Below are 13,560 nucleotides of genomic sequence, written 5' to 3' on the forward strand. Positions count from 1 at the left end.
GACTAAAATAAATCGGCATTTAATTCGGGAGAAAAGCCATTAAGAAACTTAGCATTTGACATTATAATTTGAATGCCAAAATTTAAAATTCCTCTCATGCTTCGCCAAAAAATATTGAACAACATTCGACTTCTTTTTAATAAGAGAACTGATTAAAGGAAAATATATGATCAGTATCCAACTAAAATATACCAACCATACACAACCAGTCAATAACAATGTACTTACTACATTTAAGACAATATTTTTCAATTTATTTCACATTGAATATTTATCAGCATGGAATCGTTTTCACATTCACAAAATGCAGAAAGTGTATCGAAAAGAAATAAACGCAAACAAACAATTTAATTTAACCAAAAAAAAAAAACGAAAATTAACACGAAGTAATTTCACTGGCAAAAATGATTCGGTAAGCTTTTTGTTCGGGACAGAAACCATTGAGAAACGTAACATTTGGTATCATAAACTGAATGCCATTTAGTAACGCCCATTATTAGCGTTAGTTATTTTTAACGTTATCGCATTATTTTTTACCTGTGGTATCACTACTGCAGCGCCCTCTGGCGAGCCACTTAACTTTTGGTTGCCAATTTCAAAAATGGCTACAATCCGCGCCTTCTAACTTCTCCGCACCCCGCAATTTTGTTTTTGTTTAAACCGCTGACGTTATTCAACCCCCTTGTGCCACAAACACACCTATTGTACACACAACAACTCAAATATACATCATAACACTTCAAACATTCGAAAAGTGGTGAGTGATAGTTTTAGTTCCCGCGCGAACCCCTTGGTAAGTGATTTTACTTTTTTTGTAAACACTATTTTCATTATTATATTCCCGCCTAGCCTACGCTCAACGGCCACCAGGGGAAGCTGGTGCCCGGCGTAGCAATAGAATTTGGTGCCTCCTGTGAGGATTAGTCCTCAAAACATTGTTTGTCGACCGCGTTTTCTCGTGTTACCCGCCATTTTCTTGTTAGAAAAAATTGGAAATTATTTTCTATGTATTTCAGCTTTCTTCGAATTTAAACCTTAATAATCCGCCTTATAACTACTACTACTACTGTAATTTACATATTTTTTGTGTGTGTAAAGTGGCATAATCGCATATTTTCTTATAATTTTGTCCACCGCATTTTTCTTGTGTGTTGCGTCACTATGGCGCCACCCACTGAGAAAGATTTTCGCAAAAAAATATACATTCTCGAATCACGCCGCGATGCTTATTATGCACGTATGCAACGTATTTATGATAGCCGTCCTTCTATTTCAAAGGTAGAATCTTGTGATTTATTTCTTTCACAATGTGAAACAATTGACGACATCCGCAAGGAATTTATGGCCACCATTAACGACATAAATTCACTGAATATGGAGTTAGATCCCGAATTCATTCCTGATTTTAATTCATGGAGTGGTTTTGAAGACATTTATTGTGCTATTCGACATACAAAAAATGTATTGAATCGTAATGTAAAACAAGACGAACAGCCTAGGTCGTGTTACGCGAAATTACCTCCCATCGAGATACCTGATTTCAATGGGAACCCCGCACAATGGAGTTTATTCTATGAAACCTTCAAATCCACTGTTCATTCCAACATGTCGCTATCGAAGTCTGAGAAGTTATATTACTTGTTGGGACGTTTGAAGGGACCCGCGCAGCTAGTATTTTCCGGCATAAGTCCCACCGCTGATAACTACGAATGCATTTGGAACGCATTAGTAACCAAATATCAAGACAAGCGTTTTTTAGCAAATGTATTTCTTGACAACATTTTTGATTCAAAGGCTTTGCCGAACCCCGCTACCGCGTCTCAGTTGGAAACGTTTATAGATAAGTTTGCCGCATCTGTCGCCGCGCTAAAACAATTAAATATTGTAGGCCTGAGCGATTATATTTTTATTTATCTCGCTTTGAAACGTTTGGACCGTGACACCGCAAAAGCATTTGAAATGTTTGTTCGTGACACTGACATACCTACTTATGATCAGTTTATCGACTTCATGAAGGGCCAAGTTAAGATTATACAACGCACTAACAACACGGCTACTTCGTCGAAAGTTGTTCAAAAGGATGTTGTTAAACCAAAAATGGTTTCCCCTCCTAAAATTACGCATACTTACATTTCCGCGACTTCTCATAATAATTCTGACTCTGTATGTTCTTTGTGTAATGCAAATCACGAACACATTTACAACTGTAAAGCATTTCTTGACATGTCCCCCGCAAACAGACATACATTTATTATGGAAAATAAATATTGTACTAACTGTCTCAGTTCCAAACATAAATGGACCGCTTGTAAAAGCACGAGTTCTTGTCGCAATTGTGGCTATCGACATCACACTTTAATTCATTTATCTAAAACCGCTTATGTAAACGAGGATAGAAAGTTGTCCCGTACTCCTCTCGTAAAACCGCAGGTGGACAAACCGCAGCAAGTCTCATCAACGCCGCAAGACGCCGAGTCACCCCACCACGCTGATCGACATGCAACGACGTCGTGTATGCCGGTCTCTCTCCCGCAAAGACCTCAGCCGCATAACCATGTCTCTTCTCCCGCTCCCGCACACTCGGTGGACGTACCCATCGCAGGCAGTGTTTCTTATCTGTCTGCTGATAATCCGCGCGCGAATTTTAACTCGCAGAACCCGCCACTTAGTACATCTGTTGTATTAGGTACCGCTTGTGTTTACGTCCGCGATCGTTATGATAATCTCGTCCTATGTCGTTGTATTATCGATCCGGGCTCGCAAAACAACTTCATTACCGCTTCTTGTTGTCGCAAATTAGGGTTAAACATTGAACAATTAAACCGCAAAACTATTATTAAAGGTTTAGGTGACCATTCGAGTACCGCTCGCGGAAAAACACATTTAACTTTTCATAGCCGCGTAAACGCTGAACAAAGCTACTCGATGGACACTCTAGTCCTCAATACAATCACCGAAAAGTTGCCAACCGTCCCGATAAATATTTCATCGTGTGACTATTTTAAAACAATACCGCTCGCTGATGATAACTTTTCTTCGCCCTCTGATATTGAGATTCTTATCGGTGCTAAACTGTTTGTTGACATTCTATTACCGGATAAAATAGTCGGACCGCCGTACTGTCCGTCCGCTTTTTCCACCACTCTCGGTTATATAGTGATGGGCGATGCTCAGGTTGATACGGAACCCGTAAGTTCTGTTTCTTACTTCGCTACCGGCGAATCTATACATGACGATCTGGAAAAGTTCTTCAAGTTAGAGGACTTAAAAGATAAACCCGTTTTATCTCATGACGATCGAGAGTGTGAGTCATTTTATCAATCGACAACCTTACGTGACGGCTCTGGACGTTTTACCGTAGGACTACCTTTTAAAGAGAACCCTAATTTACTAGGCGATTCATTAAAAACCGCCCGCAATCGTTTTTTATCTCTTGAACGCAAGTTTCAAAAAAATCCGCATTTTAAAGCCAGATATGACGAGGTCATACGCGAGTATCTAGACAAGGGTTATTTACTAGAAATACTCGAATCCAAAACCAATAGTGAGGGTTTTGTTTTACCGCATCACGGGGTACTTCGCGAAGATAAATCGTCTTCAAAACTTCGCATTGTTTTGAACGCAAGTGAGAAAACCAGTTCCGGTACCTCACTCAATGACATTTTACATACTGGCCCCGCATTACAATCGGATTTGTTTAATATTTTATTGAATTTTAGACTGTTTGGTACCGCTGTAACCGCAGACATTCGTCAAATGTATTTACAAATACTTACCCGCGAGCAAGATCAACCTTATCAACAAATCATTTACCGTTTCGACCCCCGCGAACCTCTACGTTTCTTCGCTTTTAACCGCGTTTGTTTTGGACTCCGCTCGAGTCCTTTCTTAGCTATCCGCACCATTCATGAGCTCGCTCATCAAGAGAAAGAAAGGTTTCCTCTCGCAGCGACTCTCGCGTTCCGCGACTTATATATTGATGACATAGCTAGCTCGTTCGCTACAACGGACGAAGCAGTTACCGCCGCGCAACAGCTGATTGATATGTTCAGCGCCGGTTGTTTTGAAATGGTTAAATGGTCGAGTAATGCCCGCGACGTTTTATCCGCCGTTCCTGAATCGCACCGCTTAACAGACCCTGTCGATCTCGATAAGGATGAATCTTTGAAAATATTAGGAATGCAATGGTTTCCCGCGAGTGATTTATTCAAGTTCACGATCACTCCGTCCGATCGAGTTTGTACAAAACGCAATATGTTGTCCACTATCGCCCGCTTATGGGACATTTTAGGTCTTGTAGGACCGGTGATTGTTACCGCGAAAATTCTAATAAAGGAGTTGTGCTCGCTCAAGCTCGACTGGGACGACACTCCACCCGACTACATAGTCCACGCGTGGGATCGTTTCCAACTGGAGTTACCGCTTCTTTCTAATTTTAATTTCCCGCGACATTTAAATGTATTTTCGCATAGTGATGTGGTTATTGTAGGATTTAGCGATGCAAGTGAGAAGGCGTACGGGGCTTCTGTTTATTTACATGTTGACAACAATGGTACTCGCTCCACCACCTTGGTGTGTGCGAAGTCAAAAGTGACCCCAAGTAATCATGTAGTCACCATGCCGCGACTTGAGCTGATGGCAGCGTTACTTCTCGCGAAACTTATCCGATCTGTTGTTGATACCTACTCAACCCGCTGTCATATTAGAAATATTTACGCGTTTTCGGATTCAACCATTGCCTTGCCTTGGATTAATTCATCCCCGCACAGATTACAGACCTTTGTCGCGAATAGAGTGTCTAAAATCATCGCTTTGTTACCCGCGAAACACTTTTGTCATATACCGGGAGTGACAAATCCTAGTGATTGTTTATCTCGCGGCTTGTTGCCTTCGCAACTTATAAATCATTCGCTGTGGTTTACGGGCCCTTCTTGGATGTCAATGGACGAGAAGGACTGGCCCATAACACCGTGCAAGCCGGACGCTTCAGTCGACGTTCCTGAGACGAAAGTGATTTCTCTCACATCTACTACCGCGGTAGATGAAACTCCACTGCTGTGTCAACTCGCCGCCCGCTGTTCCTCTTGGACTAAACTTTTAAGAACGACTGTTTATATTTACCGCTTTTTACATGTTTTACCCCGCTCTAACTTTATTTCCGCAACGGATTTAAACTTCGCTGAAAATAAAATTTTATCCGCTTTGCAATCCGCTCATTTTAAAGACGAACTTAAAAACATAACCGCTAGTAAACGCTGTCAAAAGAAAATTCAAAAGCTCAGTCCTTTCATTTCACACGGCCTTATCCGTGTCGGAGGCCGCTTGAAAAACTCGCACCTTTCTTTCGATCAACAACATCCCATTTTATTACCACGGAAAGATCACATAGTTGATCTAATTGTCGATCATTATCATCGCAAGCACTGTCACGCCGCCGGCCCGAACTTGTTGTACAGTTTACTTAGACAGCAGTATTGGATTATCACCGGGCGCCGCACTATTCGTACACGGATAGACAAATGTAACTTTTGTTTCCGCACTCGTCCAAAACCCACGTTTCCTATTATGTCCGATTTACCATCTGTCCGCACTCAGGTGGTTCCGAAGGCTTTCATACATACAGGATGTGACTATGCCGGACCGCTAAGTATTACGCTAAAGCGTGGACGTGGTATACACAGTCAAAAAGCGTACATTTGTCTGTTTGTGTGCATGACCACCCGCGCGATTCATATAGAATTAGCATCCGATCTAAGTACCGCTACTTTTATCGCTGCATTCAAACGTTTTCTTTCCCGCCGTGGTCCCATTTCAGTTTTACATTCGGACAATGGTACCAATTTTGTTGGTGCAAAATCATTTTGTACCGAACTTTTTAACTTTATAACTTCAGATAGTTACCGCCGCGCTTTAGTTTACGAACTTTCCGATTATAAAATCGAATTTAAAAATATTCCACCGAATTCACCGCACTTTGGTTCTTGGGAACCTCTAATTAAAACGGTTAAAACGCACCTGTTTAGGGTGATAGGATCACAAATCCTCACTCTAGAGGAAATGAACACTGTCTTGTGTCAAATAGAAAACATTGTTAACTCGCGCCTACTATGTAGTACATTGTCACAAGATCCAAGTGAACCGCTCGCTATAACTCCCGCGCATTTCTTAACACTAACCCCGCTTAAGTTTTTACCAGCGACCCCAGTCGACGACAAGCCTTTGCATCTATTAGACAGATATCAGCTGTTAGACAAACTAGTTCAGTCTTTTTGGGACAAGTGGTCCCTAGAATATTTAAACACGCTTCAATCGCGACAGAAATGGAATTTTCCTGTTTCCAATATTAAACTTGGTACTGTCGTTCTTGTCATTCAAGACAACAAGGTTCCGCCTTTGCAGTGGGAGTTAGGCATTGTTACCGATGTACATCCTGGTAAAGATAATGTTATCAGGGTTGCTACAATTAAAACTTCTAAGGGTAGTTTCAAACGGCCGATTGTTAGGTTGTGCCCTTTACCCACACAGTAGTTTTAGTTTATTTTTTATTACCGCAGACACTTATGCTGCGTTTAGGATAGTAGTTATAAGTGTTTCTTATTTTATTTTTTTTATTTTATTTTCGCATTCGCGTTTTTTACGCTAATTTTCTTTGAAAGTTCACCCTTTCAAGGCGGGGTGTGTAGTAACGCCCATTATTAGCGTTAGTTATTTTTAACGTTATCGCATTATTTTTTACCTGTGGTATCACTACTGCAGTGCCCTCTGGCGAGCCACTTAACTTTTGGTTGCCAATTTCAAAAATGGCTACAATCCGCGCCTTCTAACTTCTCCGCACCCCGCAATTTTGTTTTTGTTTAAACCGCTGACGTTATTCAACCCCCTTGTGCCACAAACACACCTATTGTACACACAACAACTCAAATATACATCATAACACTTCAAACATTCGAAAAGTGGTGAGTGATAGTTTTAGTTCCCGCGCGAACCCCTTGGTAAGTGATTTTACTTTTTTTGTAAACACTATTTTCATTATTATATTCCCGCCTAGCCTATGCTCAACGGCCACCAGGGGAAGCTGGTGCCCGGCGTAGCTACCATTATTTAAATACTCTTTCAAGATTTAGCATCAGAAAAAAAAAACGATACAAGAACTGATTAAAGAAAAAACAAGATCAGTACCAAATAAACACCAGGAATATACATGGATCATTTTTAACTGAATGCCATTATTCTAAATTTCTAACGTGCTTTAGCGGAAAGTATTGATCAAAGTTTGACTTTTCTTGAAGGTACATATAATAACGACAAAAAAATAAAATAAAGTAAAAGTCATGATCAGTATCTAGTGAAAACATGGTACATTAAACATCAAGGAGTCTTATTCACTTTAACCAATTTTAAAATTATAATTTTTGCAATATGCTAAAAGTGTATCGAAAAGAAATAAACGCAGTGATACCGAGTATATGAACATGGTTTATTAAACATCAAGGATTCTTTTTTACTTTTGAAGTCGTAATGCCGACAGTCCTTTTAAAATCCAAACTCCTCCATTGTTTTACTATTGTGTCTGGAAACCTCGGCTTTACGAGGTCATGTTCCAAAAAAAAAATCAAAAGATAAAAATGCAAACATCAGAAGATATAAACACGGCCTCCGTAGTCCAGTGGTTTGAGCGTTGGGCTCACGAACCACAATATCACAAAAATCACTTGATGATCCCTAGTTTGGTTAGAACATGAAAGGCTGATCACCTGATTGTCCGAAAGTAAGATGATCCGAGCTTCGAAAGGCACGTTAAGCCGTTGGTCCAGGTTACTACTTACTGATGTAAGTATGTAGTCGTTACATGAGTCATGTCAGGGGCCTTTGGCGGCTCCATAGTAACCCTGACACAAGGGTTTATGAGGTTGGTAATCTACCTCACAACCCACACGAACTTTTTTTTTTAAAAGAACGCATAGAAAAATCACTGACAAAAATAAATCGGCATTTATTTCGGGACAAAAGCCATTAATAAACTTAGCATTTGACATTATAATTTGAATGCCAAAATTTAAAATTCCTCTCATGCTTCGCCAAAAAATATTGAACAACATTCGACTTCTTTTTAATAAGAGAACTGAATAAAGGAAAAGATATGATCAGTATCCAACTAAAATATACCAACCATACACAACCAGTCAATAACCATGTACTACATATAAGACAATATTTTTCAATTTATTTCACATTGAATATTTAAATAAATAAAATAAAATAAATAAAAAGTCATTTATTTCTGAAAGTACATACTTAACAGTTGTTCGTGGATAGAACTTCCCAGTAAGTAATGAGGGTACTTGAGTTGGGAATGTCCCGCTACTTCCCTTAGGTCTTACTAAAAATATTACAAGTTTGTAGGTAAATATAAATGGTCTTAAGCTATGTATGTGTGAGATTCAACAAAAAAAAAATAAAAAATAAAAATAACAATAAAATAAAAAGTAGTAAAGTAATTGTGGTGATGTAGAGTCCTTACGTTAAGGTGGATGAAAAGGAGAAATGCTTGTGTGTGCGTGCCTGTGCGTGTTCGTGTGCGTGTTTGTGGGCGTGTGCGTGTGCGTGTGCGAGTGCGTGTATGTGTGCGTGAGCGTGTTCGTGTGCGTGTGCGTGTGCGTGTCCGTGTTCGTGTGCGTGTGCGTGTGCGTATGTGTGTGTGTGTGTGTGTGTGTTTGACAGAGAGTGTTTGTACATTGTGAATGACAGTGATCGCCCAGCCCTACGATTCTCATCTTGGGGTCGGATGTAGAGAGTCCACTAGATGATCACTATCACACGTGTAATATGCCATACCCAGTCTATAAAGTGCCTACGACTAGAATGAAGATTTATTTATACTAGCCTATTTAAGAGGTGTTCCACTTCACAGTAGGAGAGTGTGGTTAGCCATTTTTTAATAGCTGTCTTACAGTTGTAAGACTGCATCGGATATATGTTTAGAATTTTATTGACTTTATTGTAAATAAAGGGCGATTGACAGGCGTATTGGCGTTGGGCAAAGGTAGTGCGAACTAGGTGTGTACGAGCGACGTTATGATTTCTACGTTTACTTTGTGAAGCTGGGTCAAAAATCAGTTTCTTATGGCTTTTTAGGATAAGGTCATGTATGTATAATTTACGAACAGAAAAGAGGTTACTAGTTACATAAAGTGTGTCTGTAGGAAACCTATAGGGTTTAAAATACATTACCTTGATAAGACTTCTTTGGGCGCGTTCAAGAGATAGGAAATCAGTCTTAATTCCACCGCCCCACACTGGTATGCAGTATGAAATAACTGATTGTGCCAGAGCAATATAGGTTTTGTTTAAAAGATCTCCCGTCATCACATGTCGTAGGGTTTTGAATATCCATATAAGTTTTCTTACTCTACTAGTGATCAGCTCCAAGTGGGAGTGCCATGTGAGTCGTTGGTCGATCATGATTCCCAAATATTTTGTAGTTCTTATATTCTGTAAAGTCGGGCAATCACAGTCATGGTGGTCAGAAATAGAGCATCCGTGGATTTTAATGCAAAAGTCTTGTCCAGATTGAGTGTTTAGATAACGGGAAAAACAGATATAATTTGTTTTTTGGACATTTAGTGTAAGGAGGTTTGCGTCAAGCCAGGAAGCAACCCTTGCCAGTCCCTTCTCAGCTTTATTTTTGACATCTTCCCAAGTCTTTCCCGAAAAGACAATCGCAGTATCGTCTGCATATGAGAATATCTTACCCTCTATCTCTTTAAGATTGCACAGATCGTTTATATAAATCAGGAAGAGTGTGGGGTCAAGGACACTTCCCTGTGGCACACCATAGGTGACAAGTACCTGCTCACTAATGTAGTTGTCGATCTTTACATTTTGATATCTGTCATGGAGGTAGCTATTTAGTAGAGAGAGAGCAGCACCGCGTATTCCAATGCACTCGAGCCTACGTATAAGAATGGGGACAGAAACGGTATCAAAGGCTTTTTTAAGGTCAAGAAATACCGTTATGCATTTCTTACCACAGTCCACTTCTTGTGTGATTGTAGAGGTGAGGTCTACAATGGCGTCCTGGGTAGACAACCCTTTTCTAAAACCGTATTGCGAATTAGAAAGAATATTGAATTTGTTTAAGAAGTTAACAATTTTGTTATTTAAAAGTTTTTCTATTATTTTGGAGATGGAAGTGAGGACGGATATTGGCCTATAATTGTTGACATCCGAACTGTCCCCACTCTTATACACGGGCGTGACGACAGATCTCTTTAGAGACCTGGGAAAGATACCAGTGCTAAAACAGAGGTTAGCCAAGTTACTTATGAGGGGGACTAGGAAGTCCCTCGATTTCTTTATGAATTTCGTGGAAATTCCATCCCATCCAGGGGCACTAGCCGTGTCTAGAGAAGAAAGTATGCTGTCTACCTCAGCCGGGTTTGTGTCCAAAAGTACAAATGAATAGACTTGCGTTAAATTTCTTCCTGCATTGAAAGTTGGGGAGGCAGACCTTTTGGTGATGATATCTTCGGCTAGTTTATGACCGATGTTCACAAAGAATTTGTTTACTCTGTTAACAGCAATTTGGGGAGCAGCCGAGGCTTTCAGTAGCTCTGTATTGGAAGATTTAGTAGGCTTAAATTGTACAATGTCATTTATTGTAGACCAGAGTTTGCGGGGGCAATTTAAGGAGTGATTAATTTTGTTCCTATTATACTTTCTTTTTAGTTTTTTAATTTGGTTATTACAGTAGTTTCGAAAGCGTTTGTATGTGATTTTTAAAATTTCATTGTGGGATTCTTTACGTAGCTTCAGTTGCATTAGATTTCTGAGCCTGATACATCTGAGAATGCCTGGGGTCATCCAAGTCTTCAGTAATTTTTTACTGGAAGGGACAGTTATTGTTCTAGAGTTTGCGTCGATTGCCACCTTAATATAGCCAATGAGAGCATTTACGTAGGTATCAGGATCTCGAAGCATGTCAAGGCGAGCAACATCAGTTGATATGAGTGTTTTATAGGCGGCGTCAAAGTCTGTTATTTTTTTAGTTTTTTGTTGGAGTGGAAATTTAGAGGTTTGTGAAATGCGTAAAACGACCATATTGTGATCAGTGATTGACGTATTTAAGACGGCCACAAAAGCTGAGGTGTTATATTTATTTATTTTTAAATTAACATGGTTGAGACAGCTATCAAACCTAGTGGATAATGTGTGTCCTGGTAGTATACCATGTGAAGAAAGGGCGTTTAGGTAACTAAGTCTATTTCGACGCTTTTGAGATGTTTCATTCGGGGGTACGATTAAGTTAATATTTATGTCACCTATAAGTAATATGTTGTTATAGGACGAAATAGTTTCAAGATGGTTAGCAAGTGACAGTATAAAATTTTCAGCATTAGTATATGACGGAGAACGGTAGATGCCAAGTATAGTGTAATGGGAAAAAGTAATCTGGAGGCCAGTATCTTCTGTTAATTTGAATTCCGTAATTTTAGCTTGATGATGTTTTTTGATATAAATTGTGACGCCGTCGTTTTGATTGAGTAGATTATTAGTGTAATAGGAAATGTAGTTTTTCAAGCGGGGAACTGGTTTATTTTTATCGAGTCTACATTCTGTGAGTATGAGTATGTCAGCCGCGTATGGCAATTGTGAGAGTGTAATTTCTAGGTCATCAAAATTACCATAGATACTACAAATGTTTTGAGTAAGTATAATGAGGTCGTTTTTAATTTGATGTCCTATGGTATTTGTCAAGTCTTGTATATTACATTTTATTGAGTCTGCAATAGTTATGCGGTCTAATTCCTGCTGAGTGTTTAGGCTATCCATTATAAAGCGCTAAGGTGCGGTGGACGTCATTAACAGTTTTGAGTGGTACTATTATTTTGTTATAGTTAAGGTTTAGGCATAAAGGTATACTTGTATGTGTGTGAGAGGGGACTGGGCATGTAAGGTTATAGGTTTGTGTGTGCGGTAGGCTGAGTGTACGTGGGTGTAAGGGTGACTGCGATAGTTTGATTAGAATGCACATAAGACAATTTTTATGTGATTTTATTTCAGTTGAGCATGTACTGAGAGAGATATTTTGTGTGTATAATGGGCTGAGTGTAAGCAAACGTGGGAGTAATTTCGTAAGGTGGAAGGAAGTGAGGGTTTCGTATGTTATTATTTCTATTAATGCAATGTTGCAAGTAGTGTGTTTATGAGTTTGAGTGAGTGGTGGGTTGGGTGTACATAGGTGAGGCAGTAAATGCGATAATTGAACGAAAGTGTGTACATAGTTAGTTTTGTGTGTTTTAATTACAATCAAAAGTTCCTTAAATGTACTAAACAGCTCGGTAAATATAAGTACATAACACAAGATTATATAGTATAGAAATATTTATCAGCATGGAATCGTTTTCACATACACAAAATGAAAAAAGTGTATCGAAAAGAAAAAAACGCAAGCAAACCAATTAAGTTAACCAAAAAAAAAACGAAAATTACACGAAGTAATTTCACTGGCAAAAACGATTCAATTAGCTTTTTGCTCGAGACAGAAACCATTATGAAACTTAGCATTTGACATTATAAGTTGAATGCCATTATTTAAAAGTCTTCTCATGCTTTGGCAAAAAATATTGAACAACATTCGACTTTTTTTTTAATAAGAGAACTGAATAAAGGAAAATATATGATCAGTATCCAACTAAAATATACCAACCACACACAACCAGTCAATAACCATGTACTACATTTAAGACAATATTTTTCAATTTATTTCACATTGAATATTTATCAGCATGGAATCGTTTTTACATTCACAAAATGCAGAAAGTGTATCGAAAAGAAATAAACGCAAACAAACAATTTAATTTAACCAAAAAAAAAAACGAAAATTAACACGAAGTAATTTCACTGGCAAAAATTATTCGGTAAGCTTTTTGTTCGGGACAGAAACCATTGAGAAACGTAACATTTAGTATCATAAACTAAATGCCATTATTTAAATACTCTTTCAAGATTTAGCATCAGAAAAAAAAACGATACAAGAACTGATTAAAGAAAAAACAAGATCAGTACCAAAAAAACACCAGGAATATACATGGATCATTTTTAACTGAATGCCATTATTCTAAATTTCTAACGTGCTTTAGCGGAAAGTATTGATCAAAGTTTGACTTTTCTTGAAGGTACATATAATAACGACAAAAAAATAAAATAAAGTAAAAGTCATGATCAGTATCTAGTGAAAACATGGTACATTAAACATCAAGGAGTCTTATTCACTTTAACCAATTTTAAAATTATAATTTTTGCAATATGCTAAAAGTGTATCGAAAAGAAATAAACGCAGTGATACCGAGTATATAAACATGGTATATTAACCTCTCATATGCCGAGATACCAGACACAATAGATTTTACATTGTGTCTGGTCGAGATCCGCGTTCCGGCATTTAAGGGGTTAAACATCAAGGATTCTTTTTTACTTTTGAAGTCGTAATGCCGACAGTCCTTTTAAAATCCAAACTCTTCCATTGTTTTACTATTGTGTCTGGAAACCTCGGCTTTA

The sequence above is a fragment of the Pectinophora gossypiella genome, unplaced genomic scaffold, assembly GCF_024362695.1.
Source record: "Pectinophora gossypiella unplaced genomic scaffold, ilPecGoss1.1 Pgos_31, whole genome shotgun sequence".
Classification (NCBI taxonomy): domain Eukaryota; kingdom Metazoa; phylum Arthropoda; class Insecta; order Lepidoptera; family Gelechiidae; genus Pectinophora; species Pectinophora gossypiella.